Source organism: Lissotriton helveticus, chromosome 7 (genome assembly GCF_964261635.1).
Source record: "Lissotriton helveticus chromosome 7, aLisHel1.1, whole genome shotgun sequence".
Taxonomy (NCBI): domain Eukaryota; kingdom Metazoa; phylum Chordata; class Amphibia; order Caudata; family Salamandridae; genus Lissotriton; species Lissotriton helveticus.
Genome location: NC_136068.1, coordinates 1546255863 through 1546274242, shown reverse-complemented (window position 1 = coordinate 1546274242; position 18380 = coordinate 1546255863). Strand labels below are relative to the sequence as shown.

General features: G+C 45.2%; 1 protein-coding gene across 8 annotated transcripts in view; it reads left to right on the top strand.

The window, feature by feature from the left end:
- The window catches only part of CNOT3 (CCR4-NOT transcription complex subunit 3), a 1075180-nt gene that overhangs the window by 76494 nt on the left and 980306 nt on the right, over positions 1-18380 (top strand). The gene's annotated exons all lie outside the window — the stretch shown is intronic.

Here is an 18380-nt window from a genome sequence, read left to right as displayed (position 1 = left end):
AAGGGCAGTCCACAGATGAGCCAGTTAAAGTAAAAAAACGTTGTATAGGTCTATACCCTTTGAAACAGTTAACATATACAAATATACAAAAAGAAGGCCCTCAGACGAGGTTGTTCTCACTTCCTCAAGGGTCGAATGCCACCGGCCAAGGCCTAGCAATCCCTCTGCTGATACAAGATTGTTGCACAGGTGTCTATTTAACCTATCGGCCTTCCACCCTGACAGTCATAGGGTGTGTGGAATTCCTATAACCGGACGGCCAGGACATATTGTTTCGGGTCAAGGACAGCAAGTTTTCATGTTTATTTTGTGGTTGGAGAAGTAGGCCCGGTCCCCTGCAGCACAAACCCTTTGGCTGCCAGTTTACAGTACCACAATATGGATCGAGGATCAGGGAAGGGCATTGTCTGCAGTTAAGGGAATATTTGTGTCCATAAGTTTATCCTGTTCAAACTTGTATTTATGGTTTATTTATGCAAACACTTTATTATTAGGGTGAGCGCTCATAAACATTTGTACATAAGTTTTCAAAGATTAACAATATGAGGCTACGTATAATGCTCCTAGATTGCTCTCTAAATTGGTGCAAAAATTTCCATAAGCTTGAAAGCACGATTGATTTGTTTTCAAAATGCAGTGTTCACAAAACATGTGCTAAGCTACTGTGAAATTTCAGGTACCATTTTTTTTAACCATCATTTCGTAAAATGTGTTGATGCATGATATTTTTTAAACAACTGTATATTTATATTCATAAGGTAAAATCACTGTAACCAGTTTCAACAGGGTTATACGAAACATGAAAATAAACAATCATTGGTAAAGCCAGTAGGTCTGACATTGCTTGTCAGCTTTTTGGTTTTATCAATACGTGTTTTGTTTTGACATGGTTTTTGTAAAACTTTATTGTTGTTGGAGCGTCTTGGCCCTCATCGATATAACGAACATTGGCAAAAATATTGTTTGGTCTCAAAAAGCACACATTTCTACAATAGTCCCTGGCACAGACCAAAATTACTGTGTGCGTCGATAGGCTCCTTGTGAAAGAGCACAATGCTATGACTCTCAGAAGTCAAACGATAAAAAGATAGAGAGAGAATTTTAATGGAAACAAAAGATCTTGGTTAACGCCATGCATAATTAAGGGCCCAATTCTTAAAGAAAGCCACAAAAGTGCATTCATGGTATATCCTTTCATTAGTGCAGAATATTAGCTTTAATGAATTCAGTTATTTACAGAAGTAGGCCTGGAAATTGTACTGCTAGAATCTATTTGTGAACTGCATTTTAGCACAAGCAAATATGCATGTGTTGATTTGCTGATGCGAAAATCTGTTAAGTGTTTACAAGTTCACTTTCCCTCCAACAGCTATTTTCCCAACCCTGGAAAATGTTTTACTTCTGCCCTTGACTGGAGTAAATTTGCATCCTTTCTCAGTATGGGAAAAAATTGGAGAAGAGATGGTGAAAACCCTAAAGCATGCAAGTTAGCAGGTTTGCAAAGACTCAAAAGGGCATTCCAACCCCAGAACTACTACTTTCTGCTACCTCCAGCCACAGTATGTATGTCTGCACAAAGTTGGCAAAATAAGGGAATTGCTAGGGTTCAAACTCTACTATAGTATGAGTCATGGCATAATCAGAGCGGCTGTTTTCAGAGCTCTTATATGATGAGATGTCTGTCATAATATGTCGTCTCACTATGTGGCACCAAAGGGACAAGTACATTTTTTTTTTACAGGACAAGTAGATCCGTCAAGCATCCTGTCCCATGTTTTTTTTTTTTTTTGGGCCAGGGACAAATCAGTTTTCTTAAAATCTAGAGCCGCATTTGTTTGTCTGCATGACGCATTAATATTTGCAGCAGATACCCAGCAACAAAACAAAGTGAGAACAGTTATTTAAAGACCTATTGGGGACAGATGTCCAACACTTTTTTTTCTCTATGTCTAGGCAGATCACCAGTGAAATAGTGTGGGAAGAACAGAGCTTAGCAGCTATCTCTGACCTTGAGAATTTCTGTAGACTATTAAGAAGACCTTTGGATTTCTTTAGAGACCAAGTGTATCTTTTGAGCAAAGTAGAGACTTTGTTTCTCATTTTTGGACTTTAGTACAGCTTAACATCTCTGAAGGTCTGAATACAAATGAGATCTTAAATAGTTCTTTTTATGGAGCACATGCTCCCTACAGGCAGTAGTTGCTGTATTGGTTATGTATCATGCCAATACCTGTTGGAGAAAGTCAAGTCTGTCCGAGTAATCAGCTCTTCATTTATATTTTGCCTGCTGATTTCGTTTTTGCTTTCCTCAGTAGCTCGGATACTACTTATCCATATTAATCTATTGGCCGCTTATGTTTTTGCTTCATTGTTTCATTTTATTAAACAAAAAACTATAGTCCACATAATTGTAACAAATGGATTTGGACATCTAGTGCCCAGTATTAAATTAGAGTAATAGTGTCTAATTAAGCTTGAAATATCTGTAACCTTAACCCTTTGCAGGCTAATGACGGCCCGCAGCCATCATGAGTCACGATGGGCGTGTGCTCACGACGGCCGGGGGCCTTCCGAATCCCACCCACTATGTAAATGACCCGCACTGCGCGAAAATTCGCCGCGCATGCAAGGGGTTAAACAATTTCCAGGTGTGTTATGCTAGGAAATGGCCTGCTGCAGTGACTGACCACAATGCCTGTATTCCTATTGTGGTACGTTCCTGTCCTTCACTAATAGTTTGCACCATCCCTTGCAAAGCTATTTCTGAAGTATGGAAGCTCTTGCTCACCTGTCACAGACTTTACTGTATTGCTAATGGGCCCACATTCTACCTGCACAGGACTTCAGTCCCTGCTGATCTCCGAGAGATCATTCTCCACATGAGGTCTGATGGGGACTGACTTTAAGGATGTGGTATACCTGGACTTTTTTGGACCATGCTTATGGTTCAGTCTTGTGGCACTGATTATCCTATTGTTTTGGAATCAAGGTCAAGACTCTTTTTCTGTACCATGATACGTATAAAGATATACTTCAGCTGGTCACATAGATACATCACTAAGACTAACATGGGGTATACAAATGCCAGAATAGCACAAAAATACAATGGATAGCTGCACTTTATTCACCTTCATTGAAGTAGCCAAATGACCCATCTGCAGTCGTCACTCGCCAAATCCACTTCAGGTCCCCTTCTCCATCCTGTCTTCCAAGAAAGTTCAGAAGTCCCTCACCTTGCTGTAGCGATCATTCGAAGGGGCCTGCTGTAAACATCCTGATCCACACCTAGAGTTGATCTTGTTTCTACTGTGCATGTTCAGCATTAGTGGGCTAATAAGACATTTCCTACAACTGAGTATACTACGAAAACTAAAACCTTTCCGTCCTGAAACTGACTTCAAACTGGCCGTGCAAGCACTCGTAATCCCGAGATTGGAATATAGAAACACTACTCCCACTGGCCTACCTAGTGTCACAACAGCTCCCTTAAGAGCTTCACTCAACTCGGCGGCAAGGCTGATTACTGGGTCAAAACGGTGACGGGACACCACGTGAGAGCTGCTTCACGGAGGGACGTTTTGCATTTTGAAGAGAGGATTGCCCTAGCGCTTCAGCGCTATAACTTGCCGCACCCGTTTCGCGGGTGCCGCTGCGCCGCAAAAGACTCTGTGACCAGGTCTGCTGTCACTGAGCGGCTGCACTCGTCATACTGAGGAGTCTGGGTGTCTCGTGAGGCGTGAGGAGCAGCGGAGCAGGGACTCAATCTCCCAAGAGTCCCTGCTCCATTAACATCACCTGGTCCTGCACTGCACTAACACCGAGACCCGCCCACCACCGTCTGATTGCCCTATATATTGACTATAGATTGCCGCTGCACGGGAGCGCCGGGCGAAGCCCGGGCAAAGGGCGGGCCCTCTCAGGCCTTCTCAGGCCCTCTGAGGCCGAAGGAGGCCGGGCTGGGCCCATTCTCTTTCTCTTCACATCTGGCTTACTGATGTCCAGGACTGTATGAATACTCCAGCTATAAACCACTAAGTAAGCAGACTCAATCATAACTGTTATTCGGTTCTCTGGTTATAAATGTCCTGTTAGATAGTGGTTTAACACCATTATTGTAAGATTTGAAGTGGGAGTTCAGTCGGTCCCCCTATTTGTTATTTGCTTGCTGTTATAATGTCCTCCACCCAAAAGGAAAAATCGCTTCTCTTTGGAGGAACGAAACGAGGTACACTCGATAACTACATTTTTAGGGGTGGTAATGACATTGACAGGGAAACAATGCTCGCAGAGTGTCGGGCCGATAGACGCCGCTCAGTGGAGCTTATTAAGAACAAACGTTCGTCTATGGGCGCATTGCTGCAGGCAGTTTCTCCAGTCCCAAATCTTACTTGCGAAAAGGAGGGTTGTGCTGCATCCCTTGACGATAGCATCCCACTAATTTTCCAGGATAGATCCCCTATACTGCCTGTAATTAGACATCCAACAACAAATGTTTCAACACTCTCTTTTAACTCCATTCCAGAGGTCGAAATATTGCTAGACACCCCACCACCAAAAAACATATCCATCCAAAAGGCTAAAAAGACCCATAAATCCACTCCAGCTTTGGGTCCGCCCCCGAAAAAAAGAAGGAAAAGAGGTAGTGGTCAAAATAAAAATAAAAATAAGATTACTAATACTAACTCTGGGAAAAATAAAAACACAGTGAATAATCTATCATTAACACCTGCAGTAGCTACACCACCGCATGTACCATTAAAAGATTCATCATCCACTGACTTAATGGGCAATATGGAACATCTAATTAAATCTCTCATATTGCCAGTAACAGAGAGGTTGAAAAGAATAGGTTTGCAATTGGGTAATCTGGAACAAGTCATGAGGGAAATTAAAGAGGCAGTTAAAGACCTACAAAAGCTTATACCTGCTCCGCTGAAACTTGTTTCATCCTCGAACATTGTAAATCAAAATGTAATTAAATCTGCGAATCTACCTAAAACAAAAGCAGTAAAATTAATCCCCCCCTAAAACAATAGTGCCAAATATAAGCACAAAGCAGAAAGACAAGGAGGCTTTGGCAAGTGGGAAATCGAATCCTTCCCGGAGCGATCCAAAAGGGAATGATCGAGAAAAGGTTACAAGGGAAATTCCATCTAAAAGGCTTATTGTGGAATTGCCGCCGGAAGCGGTTCCATACGTGGTGGCTCTTACTGGCGTGCCACCCCTGGAGGAAGGGACCACTGAAGCTGAATACCAACTAAGAAACAAAGTAATATATTGGCTAAAACAGAATCGTCCTCTTCCTCCGCACATAAATGGCAAAATTCTCTATGTCAGGCGTCTTCCCTGGATAGGACAAAGGAAAAAAGACATAAAGGGAGATATAATAATAATAAACTTAAAAGATGAAAGAGCTGTTGGTCACATTATTAATTGGATTCCTCATAATGCCAGCAATACCATTAATACATGTGACCTGACATTTTTATCCCAGAATTCCAATGGCCTCGGTAACTAACGTTCGACCATTGTTTCAGTCCATTGGAAATCATAGAGAGCCCCCTTCCCGAAATCAGAACGATTGGTTTAGGCATTCGCCTCTAACCATGGAAGGCTATCCCAGGCCCCCGGTAACTAACGCTCGACCATTGTTTCAGTCCATTAGAAATCACGGAGAACCCCTTTTTCGAAATCAGAGCGCTTGGTTTAGGCATCCGCCTTTAAATCTGGAAGGCTATCCCAGGCCTTTTTGTTCTCAGCAACCCAATTATCCCATTCCACTTTACAATCGTTATGCTGTTTTCTCAGGCATGGAGGGAGTTGACAGACTTGATTTAGGGACTCTAGTTAAAAATAGTTCTGTCAGCCCACAAAAGGTCCCATCAATGACCATCGAGCAATACTTCCCAAATGGCACCTCACTTACCCAATGCCCAAAGCAAGCCTGCTTAGAGGATACAGTGAATGTTCCTGCGACTTTGATCGCAGGTCAAAATTACTCTCCCTTAGTTTCCCCTTCCAAACAGGACTACAACTCTAGAACTGATAATAGACTGAAACCAGATAATGGGGGACATAAAGGGGATGAGAATAAACACCGTATTTCTGTCTTATTCTGGAATGTGGCAGGGCAACGGGTGAAAGTGACTAATGATAAATGGATAGACTTTATTCCTAATTTTGACATCATAGCATTACAGGAGACCTGGGCATGTGATGTGATACATATGGAGGGATTTAAGACCTATTTCTCACCTGCCAAACCCTCTACCTCAGGCAGAGCGAAAGGAGGCCTATTAATTTATGTGTCAAACCTCCTTAATACGACTAAAGTTGTATCTATCAAACTAGACCCAAATTTCCAGATTTTGAGGTTATGCCTTAACAACAAGGAAAATTTCCTAGTAGTAAATTTTTATAATAATCTCACAGATCTTGATGCGCTGAACGCGGCAATTCTGATTCGATCTACATTACTAGCTTGCATGAGAGAGGCTGCCAAGGATGTGACAATTATTTGGGGTGGGGGGGGGGGGACTTCAACCTGGGTCCATGTATCTCTGGGGGAAATGGCACCTGTGGGATTGTAGATGAAGCCAGTAACCCAATCACACACTTTAGGCATTGCACTTTAGGCAACCTCCTTAATGAAATATTGTTTGATCTAGATTTAGTAATAGCAAACAAGATCAATAAGGAAGATTTGCTATTTATTCCAACATTTCATGGGAGGGGACATCAAACAGTCATAGATTATATCTTGGTCTCAAATGGCGATATGCTGACAGAAGCAGTGTTCACTTCACATAAAATCCCATTAAGTGATCACACTCCAATTAGTATTTCCATGCCACTGTCCCAGAATCCAAGGAGTGGTTATAGTTCCATTCTAGCACAAAATAATCTGGTCCTAAACAGAATAAATGGCTATGCCCTGAAATGGGGGAAAATAGATCCCGCAGAAATAACAAAGCAAGTGGTAGTAAGGGCTTTCCCTCATTTCACAAAATGTCTTAGCTCGGACGTATCCGATCAAGACATTACTACCAACTTTGAGGCAATCTTAAAAATAATAAAAGAGGCGCTGTGGATTGAAATTAAGCAAAAATCCAGACAGAAAAAGGGTTGGTTTAACCACGCATGTACGGTGGCCTACTCTAATCTAAAAACTGCCCTGAGGAAATCAGTTAGGATCCCACAAGAGGTAAAAGATCTACGGAAGATATATAATTTAGCACTCAAATCGAGTAAAAGGGAATTAAAAAAAACAACTTTGGGACCAACTGCATGAAAGCTGCTCTTTCAAAAACTCGGCTGCTTTCTGGCAAGTGGTCAAATCCCCCTTTTTAAATGATGATAATAAGCTCCCGAAAATTGAGGTTGCAATAGCAGAGAAAGACTGAGTCCAACACTTCACCAAGATCTTCTCTCTTAGTCCGGACTTTCAAAACCTAAGGGACCCCAGACCTAATGATCTACCCAGCTCTTATCCCATCGGCCTACAGTTCACAACGACACAAGTTGCACAGGCTCTGAAAGTCAGCAAAAATGGGAAGGCGCCTGGTCCTGATGGCGTCCCAATTGATCTGTTCAAAGCCCAAATGGATCTATGGACCCCCCTTCTTACCAGAGTCCTTAATGCAACTTGTAACGTTGGCTTATTGGAATCTTGGTCGAAATCCGTGTTAGTTCCCATATTTAAAAAAGGGGACAGAGGGTCTGTTTCTTGCTACCGCCCAATCTCACTTTTAGACTCCCTTGGTAAAGTGGCAGGTCGAGTCATTCTAGAACTGTTACAAGATTGGGCAGATGAAGGCAGAATTATTTCAGACCTACAATATGGGTTTCGTCAAGGCCTAGGGACCATTGAGCAGGCCTTAAACCTCTCCTTCCTGATCGATAAATATGTTTCTATCTAGGGCGTAAACCTTTATATGGTCTATGTGGATTTATCATCTGCGTTCGATTGTGTCTCCCACTCCAAACTCTGGTCTCTGTTGATCGATATGGGGGCACCATCGAACGAAGTAAAGTTCCTGAGAGAACTCTACTCAAATGCCACAGCAAAAGTCCGCTATGGGAAGGGGGAGAGCTGACGGAGGAGTTCCCAGTAGAAAGAGGGGTGAGGCAAGGATGCGTCTTGGCACCCTTCCTCTTTACTTTGTATACGAACGGGCTGGAAAGTGAGATGTTGAAGGATTGCCAAGACCTTCCAATGGTGGGAAATCGCCCAATTCCCGCACTCCTCTATGCGGATGATACAGTTATACTAGCCCGCACCCCCATCGAATTGCAAAAGAATCTGGATAGATATTCTAAGTTTATGGCTGGTCTGGATTTGAAAATAAATATTAGTAAAACCTTTGTTATGAGGGTGGGATAGAGTCGTAAAAACAAAATGAGGGGGATTTATCTCAATAATGAAAAAATAGCGATTACCGATAAATATTCATATCTGGGCATAACAATAGACCACAAACTTTCGTGGAGAGCAGCCGTGGAAACACGTAAACTCCTTTTTAAGAACCACAGCTGCCGTAACCAACTTTGCCAGAAAGCTGGGAAAGAGAGCGCCCCCGGAAATGTTAAAGATATATAAAGCCAAATGTCTCTCCGTGGCCCTGTATGGGGCTGGTCTTTGGGGTTTTGTTGCTCTTGATAGTATTCAAAGGGTAGAAAACTCCTTTTTAAGGTATCTTTTAGGAGTTCCTGGTAGCTCGGGTACTTTTGCCTGTCACATTGAGCTAGGTCTTTCATATGTTATGGACCTAGCAAAAACTGAACCACTGTTACTGTGGCATAGGATTTGGACCTCAGATAAGGCAACCTTTACCCAGCTTATCCTTTCTGATTGCTTGAAAATGGATGACGCCAATAACTCAAGGTGGTTGCGATACATAGCGAGATTTTTCCACGATCTGGGGTGGGACCAATACTACTCAAACCCCTCCCTAATTCACAAGGTACCGAGAAAGGTTCTAAAAAAGAAATGCTTGGCCCATTTAGAGGCTCTGAGACTGATGAGTGAGATTACCAAACCTTCTGTTACTCATGCCTTGCTCATACAAGCGGAACCAACTATACAGCCGTACCTCACCTATAACACCACGAGTTATGAACGCCATCTGTTGATAAGGTTCAGAATGAATTCCTTTTATAGATTGGTCGCATTCCCTACTAGAAATAACTGGGCAAAAGCACTCCCCCTTTGTCCTTGTGATGGTGTCTCGTTACAATCTACTGCCCATATTTTATTTTTCTGTATTTTTTATCATAATCTTAGGAAAAAATGGCTTATACCCATATTAAGGAGCACCGGCCTTATACAATACCGTCCAGCATTGCTTTTTTTTACAATTATTACAGGGTGAGCGGTTGTTTTTTTTTATTGCCAAGCTTCCTTAAATGTGTTGACCGCCACCGTTGGACCTTAGATTTCTCCCTGTATAATACTGAAACTTGAATCTTAATATTGCAACGAGTAATGCTTAGACATTTGTATAAATTCAATTTGCAGGTTGCCAATGGTTTTAAAATTTTTATTCTGTAAATATTGTATTTTAAATGGCTATTTGATTGTATTTATTCATGTATATATGTATGACTTGTTTTGTATGCTTTTATGATTTGCAACCAAAATCGAAATAAAGCAATATTGAATGAATACTGGGTCAAAAAAGTACAGTCCTATTTTTCCTGACCTTAAATCCCTCAACTGGGTCCCCTACGAAGCTAGAATCCAACTAAAATTGCATGCATGACACACAAAACTCTACATTTCAACACCCCAACCTATCTTGCCAGCAAGTTTGAGATAACAGTAGGAGCTAGATCCACCAGAAGTGCTAAAGCCACAACGTTTCAACAAGAAAAGAAACTATAGCAGATCATTCTCAGGCAGGGCTCCCAGAAATTGGAATGCTCTCCCCCTTGCTATAAGACTGAATGAATGAATTCTTTTTATTGTTTGGTTACTCAAAACCAATACATTAAAACAAAATACAAGGTTACAAAATTACAAAAGTTAAAACCAAAGGAGTTTATGCTGCCCAAGGGGCGGGGTTGCGATACGTGAGGGTCATATTAAGGCGTGGATCTGCAAAGTCTCTATGAGGGGAGGCCCTCCCGTGCCATCAGCAGAGTTTGTGTCTGGTAAATGAACTTTCTGAAGGAGGCCATTTGCTTTACCGTTGTTAAGGTATAAAGGTAGGTGGTCGCCTCCTTTGCCGTGCGGAATTCTGATTGTCTTAGAATTGGCCTGAGATAGAGATTGCGGGCCATGCGCAGGGCCGGGCAGCAGAATAGTAGGTGGGCCAATGACTCACATTTGTACTTGCAGAGCCTGCATTCCCGGAGTCCTGAGCCGGCCGTGCCGAAGGCATATAGTTCTTTGAGAGGCAGCGGATGTAGTCTGTAGGCTAAGATCTTATGAAGGGCTGCGCGGCCCACGGCCTGCTTGAGGTGATGTTTCGGATTATGCAGGATATGGGTAGGAACAAGGACACGTGTAGGTATTTTTTTGCCAGCGACTGCAGGTCCAGTTCTCTTGACCGCGCCCGCACTTGTTTTTTGATGGAGTATTTGATGGCAGTGTAGCTGACATGTTCGGGATTCCAAGACTCAATTGCGAGATTGAGATCGTGCTTCGCCGCCTTGAGAGTGGCCGATCAGGGATTCCCTGGTTCTCTGAAGATGCAATTCAACGTTGCCTTAAGTGTGTTCTCCTTGGCCGTTGTTAAAAAGTAGTATTTGCTTAGGGCTGCCATCTCTTCCAAGTATTGCTGATTGAGTGAAAACTCCAAGCGAACGAGAGTGTTTCTGATACACCTCGGAAGATGGAATAGTCTCTTGTAGGCTCTGCAGTAAATTTTTTCTAGTTCTTTATGCAGTTTCCCTGGAAATGCTTGGAGAGCATAGTTTAGGGCCGGCATTAATTTTGCTTTGAGTACTCAATGGCCATTGTGGACGGGCTATATAAGGAGGCGTACAGCTTGCAAATGGCTTAAGTTATAGTTTTGCTTTTGCCTTGGATAGTCTTTAGGTGCGCGCTAGAGAGCCCCGACTCCTGAAAGCAAATGCCCAAGTAAGTGTACCGCTGAGTGCTTTCCAGCAAAAGGTTGCCAAGCCTCCATTTTAATGATTTTTTCTTTGGGTACTTTCCAAAGATAATGATTTTGGACTTGGATGAATTTGCTACAAGCTTATTTTTATTGTTGTATGAGGCAAATGCCGTCAACGCCTTTTGTAGCCCAATTCTCGTATGGTCCAAGAGCACCAGGTCGTCGGCGTATTGCATAAAGTGGATTTTTGTCCCGCCGATCTTTGGGATAAGCAGTGCTGCCCCAGACAAGGCTCTCTCCATGTCAGCTGTGTATAAATTAAATAGCATTGGGGCTAGCACGCACCCTTGTTTTAGACCACGGTCCGTGTTGATCTTTACGGATGCATGGTCCCTCGAGAGTTTGATTCTTACCCACGTTTTATGATACAAGGATTGGATCACCCTCAACAAAGCTGGATTGATGTTCCATTGGGCCAGCTTTCTCCACAGGATTGCACGATCTACCCCGTCGAATGCCGCCGAATAGTCAATAAAGCAGGCGAATAAGGGGGGGCTTTTGCGTGTCCGAGCGTGGTGGACCAGATAAGAGAGTGCAGTAATGTTGTCGACTGTGGCGGACCCTGGTCTAAATCCAGTTTCACAGAATGGAAGGAGACCTTCAGCGTTCGTCCAGTCTGTAAGGTCCCTCAAGATCGCACTGGCATATGCTTTTCCCTCGATGTCCAGAAGGGCAATCAGGCGATAGTTTGATGGTTCAGATTTGGGGCCCTTTTTGTGAATTGGCTGTAGGAGCGAGCCTCTCCATGAATCAGGGACATCCCCCAGGAGCCAGCATTCGGTGTACAGGTGGGTCAGGGTCTTTGACCAGAAGTCGATGTTTGCCTTAAATAAGTGTCCAGGAAGGCCATTGGGCCCCGGGGCACCATTTTGTCTGATGTTTTTTAGAATTTAGGACACAACAGTCTTCCCGGCGGGGCAGTCATCTCAGTAGTTGGATCTGAGTCAGCTCCAACGTTAATTATTTCATTTTGCTTGGTAACGGGGCCGGTTTCAATGTAGAGGGCTTTTACATGGGCGACCCAGATGGGAGCCTCGAGGGAGTTTTCTCTGTGATTTTGAGGGTTTCGAGGGTGCTTAGGTAGTGCCAGAACTCCTGCGATTTTCCTGGACTCAGCAGGTCAAAGATTTTCAGCCATTGTGCTTCGCAGTGATCTCGTTTTGCCTCCCAGACTTTCTTTGAGTGACTTTTGCTGGCCTCTTGAAGTTGTTTCTTCATTGAGCTTGTGCCATGTTTGTAGAAGAGTTTACGTTTCTTGCTCAGTTGTTTAGCGCTGATTTTGAGTTTCACCTTGTGTCCATATGTGGGTGGAGAGTCCCTGTTAAATGTGCTGTTTAAGGTTCCACGAAGGATCGCAGCCAGGGTCTCAGTGGTGGCATTCCAGGTGGCTATTGCGCCCTTTATCTGTTCATTCGGTGGCCAGTTGTTAAAGGATGTGATAGAGGTCTGTGCCTATTTAATTCTTCTAGGCAGCTTTATCAGCTCTTCGCCATTGGATGCGCCAATGTATTCGAGCCTGTGGCGAGTGTCCGCTATGAGATTCAATGTGATGGTTAAGGCAGCGTGGTCGCTATCGTTGCGCGGGTGGACTGTAAAATTTGACATGAGAGGTTGTAGTTTTTCGCTGAGAATGATGTAATCAATCGTCGTTTGGTTGTTATATGTAGGGCCGACGAAGGACCCTGGACTCCGATTTAAGAGGACCGAGTGCGCTGTCGCCAGCTTGTAAGTTTTTAATAGGTCATTCAGAGCAGTGGTAGCCCCAGGCTGAAGTCTTCGTGTGGTTGATATCCCTATATTATGGGTATTGAAGTCACTGGGAATGATGCATTCCAAGGCTGGATATTGGAGCATTAAGGACTCAAGGAGCGTTGTCAGCGTGGCAAGATTGGATATGGGACCATGTGAATTATGATAGAGATTAATTAATAAGAACGCAATGTGTCCATTTGTCAGGCGGCAGCCTTACAGGATGCCTGCCTGTAGATTGTCCGGGAGATTAGGAATTACCACGAATTCCAGGTTGAGTGAATGCTTTATGTAGACACATATCCCCCCCGATGGTCTTCCGAATATGTTGAGCTTTTTTGCAGGTTTTCCATATTCTGCGTATCCTCTTATTGAAAGCGGGTGGAGCTGCCAGGATTCTTGTATGCAGATGATGTCTGCCTCTTCCATGAATGTCACGGCGTTTTTATTAAGAAGCAGCCTCCTAAGCCCTGCGACGTTCCAAGTCATGATTTTCAGACAATCCAGTGATGATCCCTGTCTGAAGGGTTTTGTTGGGCGATGGTCATGTTGCAGAGAGGTGGCTCGAGGCATCGTGGCTGTGTTAGGGTCTTGAGTTTAGTGCTAGCGGCAGCCAGGACCAGTCTTTACTTGCTTGTCCCAAGGTTGCGCATATGCGTGTGCCCTGGTTTGTGTTAGTTGTAATTTTAATTGGGGTGCTGATGGTTGGGCCAGTGTTTGTGGCACCTTTGGACCCCTGGAGGATAGGCATCGCGTGAGGCGCGTCAATGGGGTGGGCATGCAGGCATGAGATCCCTCCAATTCGCTGAACTATGTTTCCCATCTGGGAGTGTGCGGTTTGAGTTTTTAGAAGGAGTGGGTATTTTTGTGTGCGCGTAGGTTTTATTATTATGCCCCAACTTTCCAATAGCTTGTGCTGACTTCTCAGGACCTCGGCCTTGTGCGGGCTCACAAAGATTAGCTCCGTGGGTTCGTTTTTCTCCTCCGCATCTGGCGGGAGGAAAGAGATGGTATCAATGTCTGTAGTATTAGTTCCCTCCAATCCTGGGATATTTGCAAAAAGTTTTAATAGATTGCTACGGTTGAGAATATCCCACGTCCCTTGGGAGACGTAGTCGGGGTACAGCGTTATCTTGCGATCCTGGGGGTGGCTTATTCGGCAGACTGAGTCCGCCCATGGCCTCCTATTTGTGGTATTTGTACTGTGTCCAGTTGACTGTCATTTGCATGCCTGTTTAACCCCAATGGCCCCAAGTGCCGCGGATGGGCCTCCATCTGTGACAGGCTGGGGGCGCTTACGGTTAGTAGCGGCTGTTCAATTTCCCTGAGGTCTGTAGTAGTCAGGGACGCTTGCGATGCGCAGCCCTTCGCGGACGTTGATAAAGCAGCGACCCGAGGGTCGTATCTGTTTGGGTTTGCTTGAGTTGCTTCAGCGGACCTTTGGCCATAGGGGTCCATTGCTTGTTTTAGGTGTGGTGCTGTTAAGACTGGCTGGGGGGTTACAAGTGAGGTAATTGCTGAGTTAGTAGGATGAGTGTCTTCTGCATTTGACTCGATTGTTTCCAGTATTTTCGCAGTTGCTCCAGTTTGGTCGTTTCCTGATTCACGATGTGGGCGGACATCTCATTCTCAGCCGTAGCCATTCCCGGATGGTTCTGGGAGCGAGAGATTTGTTTCTGTTTGCCTTATTCAGTTTTTTTTATGTTTTCTTGTTTTTCCTAGATAGGATGTGAAAGTCTGAGCTGGTTGTTGTAGTAATATGCTGGGGCTCATGATTTTATGTTTTGGTTGTGATGGCGTCTGACCTGCTCATGCTGAGCATGGGTAATGGTGCCTCCCAGGCAGTTTTGTCTTCTTTATTAATCTGTGTAGAGTGGTTTGTTTTCTTAAACCTTCTGTTTTTGCAGGGTGCGGAGCTGGTTCCTGAGAGATCGGGTCCTTGATTTTGCCGACTTCATTCTTGAGGTCCTCAACTAGTGTGGTCATGATGTCCGGAAGTTTTCCTAAGTTGTTCAAGATTGGACTGCAACAGCATGGCTCGGGCTTGAAGTGTGTGCTGTCCTGTGCTCTGCGGATCAGGGAGTTCAGATGGTCCAATTTACAGTCGATTCCAGATATTAAGTTTGGGGGTAAAAGAAGCTTCTTATGTCTCTGTTTCCTAAAGAGATGTTTGCCCCGGGGCTGGAAATAGAGTGAGCCGGGTTATAACGCCTCCCATCTTGCCCTACTTGCAACGATGTCAGTGCTGGGAACGCAGTTTGTAATCCTAGGGACGTCGGCGTTGCACCGGTCGCACCTGATGTTCCCGGGGTTCCCCCCTCCGACAGCCCAGGTCCGTAGTAAAGGCCACCCGCACCTGGGGGTAGAAAGGTTTTGCCTTCCGTCTCCTGGCTGTTCTGTGTGGTCGAGGCTTTTCCTGTGCCTGCAATAAGGACGAATTTCTAGTCCTCATTGTTTTTGGCTGTCACTTTTTTCCTACAGCAAGGTGGTCGCTGTGATGTATCAATGACAATCAGTCAGGCGTTTCCCCCGGCGTCTGCCCTTCTATTGGTGACCACTGAAGATCTAGCTGGAGCGAGCGGGGCACACAGGGGGGGACCGCTGGCGAGGTCGGACCTAGTCGGACCGGCCTAGGCCACCGCCCCCGGGCTCTTACTTCGCAGCTGCCTCTAACGACAGTCGCGCTCGCAGTATCTCTGACCCGCTGAACTTTCCAGAGTCAATTCAATACAGTTCTATGGGGTCTTGCCTTGATTGTGGCTTGATTGTGGCTGGGGAGCGGGTGCGGGCCTCCCGATAATGTTCCAAGGGGCCCCCTTCAAGAAACCCCCACAGTAGGTCTCAGGCTGCAGAGGGGCCACGGATGGGGGAGATGGCTTTAATGATGCAGGTGATGCAGGTGCAGGGGGTGAGTTGAAGAAAGATGAGGAAAGTGGGGGAGTGGAGAAGCGGCCCCAACCTGCTTCTACTGCTCTGCTGTCCCCCCGTACATCTCCCGTCCTGAGTGACTCCACCCCCAGCTCCGCTCGTCCACCAAACTGCCGCCTGGACACCGGACACCGAACCGCTCAGCCGCTCACCTGCCGCCTGTGGAGCATGAAGCACGGCCCTGGGTAGACCGGGCTGGAGCCTCGCCGTGCCCGAGGTTTTCTCCTGCGTCGTTTCTCGTTCACGTCGGCTTTCACAGTCTTCACGGCTTTCACGGCTTAGGGAGCGGCAGACAGGAGCGGCAGCCACAGCGTCCGTCTCGCTTCGGCGATGTTGGCGTTTCTGGTGTTTCCGTTCGCGGCTCGTGTGCTCCCTCCAGTGGCTGATATAAGACTGACTCCCTCCAGAACCTCCTTCAAGAAAAAAGTCAAACTCCTATTAATTAATAGATTCCTGGTTTAGATCTTCAACTCTTCTCCGCTTTGCTATTTGTTTCTGTTACACTGTATGTACCTTTACCATGCTTAATGTTTTATATGTCATTGTCTCCTCATCTTGTAAAGTGCTCTGATACCCGCATGGGTACAGTTCCCGCTTTATAAAACTTTTCAAATAAAATAAATCCCACACTCCTGATCCATTTCCAAGATGCCGCATCACTTTGGCACGCACAATGTGGCGTGTCTTGTCAATGGAACATAAATACTTATTTCTTAGAAAGTGAGGAAAAGTAAAAAAAACTAGACGTAAGCCTGTTTTCTTGTATTCTGGTGCATCTCTGATAATGAAGCGTGCCACAACTTGTGGGTGGGGTGTGTTTTACTAGAGCAGTGTCTCCTCAATCTTCATGAGTCTGATTTATCCTTTGATAGCCCACAATTTTCTTTGAACAAAATCTAACCTGGAGTACGAAGGAGTAGGCCTAATATGCCTAGTCTCCCCCCATCCCCTTTTTGTTTTTTAATGCATACCTGTCCGCTTCGTCTTGAGTGATGCAATATGTCAGGTCATAGAGTGCATGGCAGGAGTTCAAGTTCTGTTTAGCTCAGTAAATGATAGCTCGTGAATTTCAGTGGCATTTTGTTTTTGGGTCTCGCTGGCAATGCATCCGCAAGGATGCATTTGTCCAGCTGGAGACCAATAGCGATCAGTCTGGGGGGGAAGGAGGACAAGAGGGTGCACGAGCTTTTCTTGCTGGATTCGTGTGCGCGAACGCGCACGTTCCGTCCTGCGCCGCCCTCCCATACTCCCAGCGCATGCATGCACACAGACACACACACGCGCGCACACACGCACTCACACTTACACAGACACGCAGGCACCCAGACAGGCAACCCCCTCCTCCTCCCCCACAGTCACACACGCATACACACAGACTCTAAGACACATACACACACACACACACGCACGCTCACACACATACACAGCCCGCCGCGCGCACACACACATGCCCCCGCAGGCCAGCCACAAAGCGAAGCCCCACTCACCGGCAGCAGGACTCTTCCTCCCTTCTTCGGCACCGGGGCGCAGGGTAGGCTCCTGCCTGCTCCGGTGCTGCAAACAATCGCGGCTCTTCCGGCTCTTCCGTGGGAGGCGGGGTAGGCTCCCGCCCTCCTACTTCCTGTTTCCGGTCGTCCCGCCCGGCCTGCCTGACTTCCTGGTCGCAGGCCGGCGGCGTTGCGCGGTAACTTGTCTGATCTCACCTCATTCCCTGAACTGCGTCCAATCTCTTCCACATTTTAGTTTCGCTGTAACTTTGACAGTTAATGTTGCCTTGATTCCTAGCAACAGAACTACTAGCAAATGTGTAAAATAAGTTAGTGGCACGTCGATGGAATGTTAACACATTCGCTTTCAAAAAGAATTACAATGAAGTTCGTGAGGATTCCAGATACCGAAACTGCATATTCATTCTTAACCAATTAATTTTCAGAAGAGCTACAGATCAATTTGCTTTGCTTTATGATGCTGGAACCAGACAATTGACTGTAGTAGCCGGGGCAGTGTTACAGGGGTGTGCATGCAACGTTTTATATAGGTGGGATTTGTGGGACTATATGAGATGGGACTTGTAGGTATAAGGTGTTGGCTGGTTTGCTGATGTACTCGAGGATCCGAGGGTGCCACTATAGCTATGCCCAGTATATACAAATAGCTTTTTTTTGATGTTTTGGAAACCAATTCTTTTTTTAAAAAAAACTGATCTACTTTCCAGGGAAGGACTGAATGTCCAGGGAAAAAATATTAGATAATGGAATTCAATGAGGTTCAGGTGGAATGAAGCAGTTTCTAGAAGGCCCAGTAGTGGTGCACAGGAGATACAGCGTATACTTTCCTGCTCCGTCAAGTGACTCCACTTATAGAATGTGAGTATGTGACCCTAGGATGGTGAGAGAGTGTGTATATTTGAGAGAGGTTAACAATTTGTCTCCCTCCAGTAAAAGTAAAGTGACAAAGGCCGTGGGCTTATCGCTGCACACCACAAAATGAGTTCTGTTTTTGACTATATTCTTTTTTTCTATTTTAAAATGTTGTTTAAGTCACTTCACTCCTTCCACATACTCTGTTTTAGCCCACCAATCA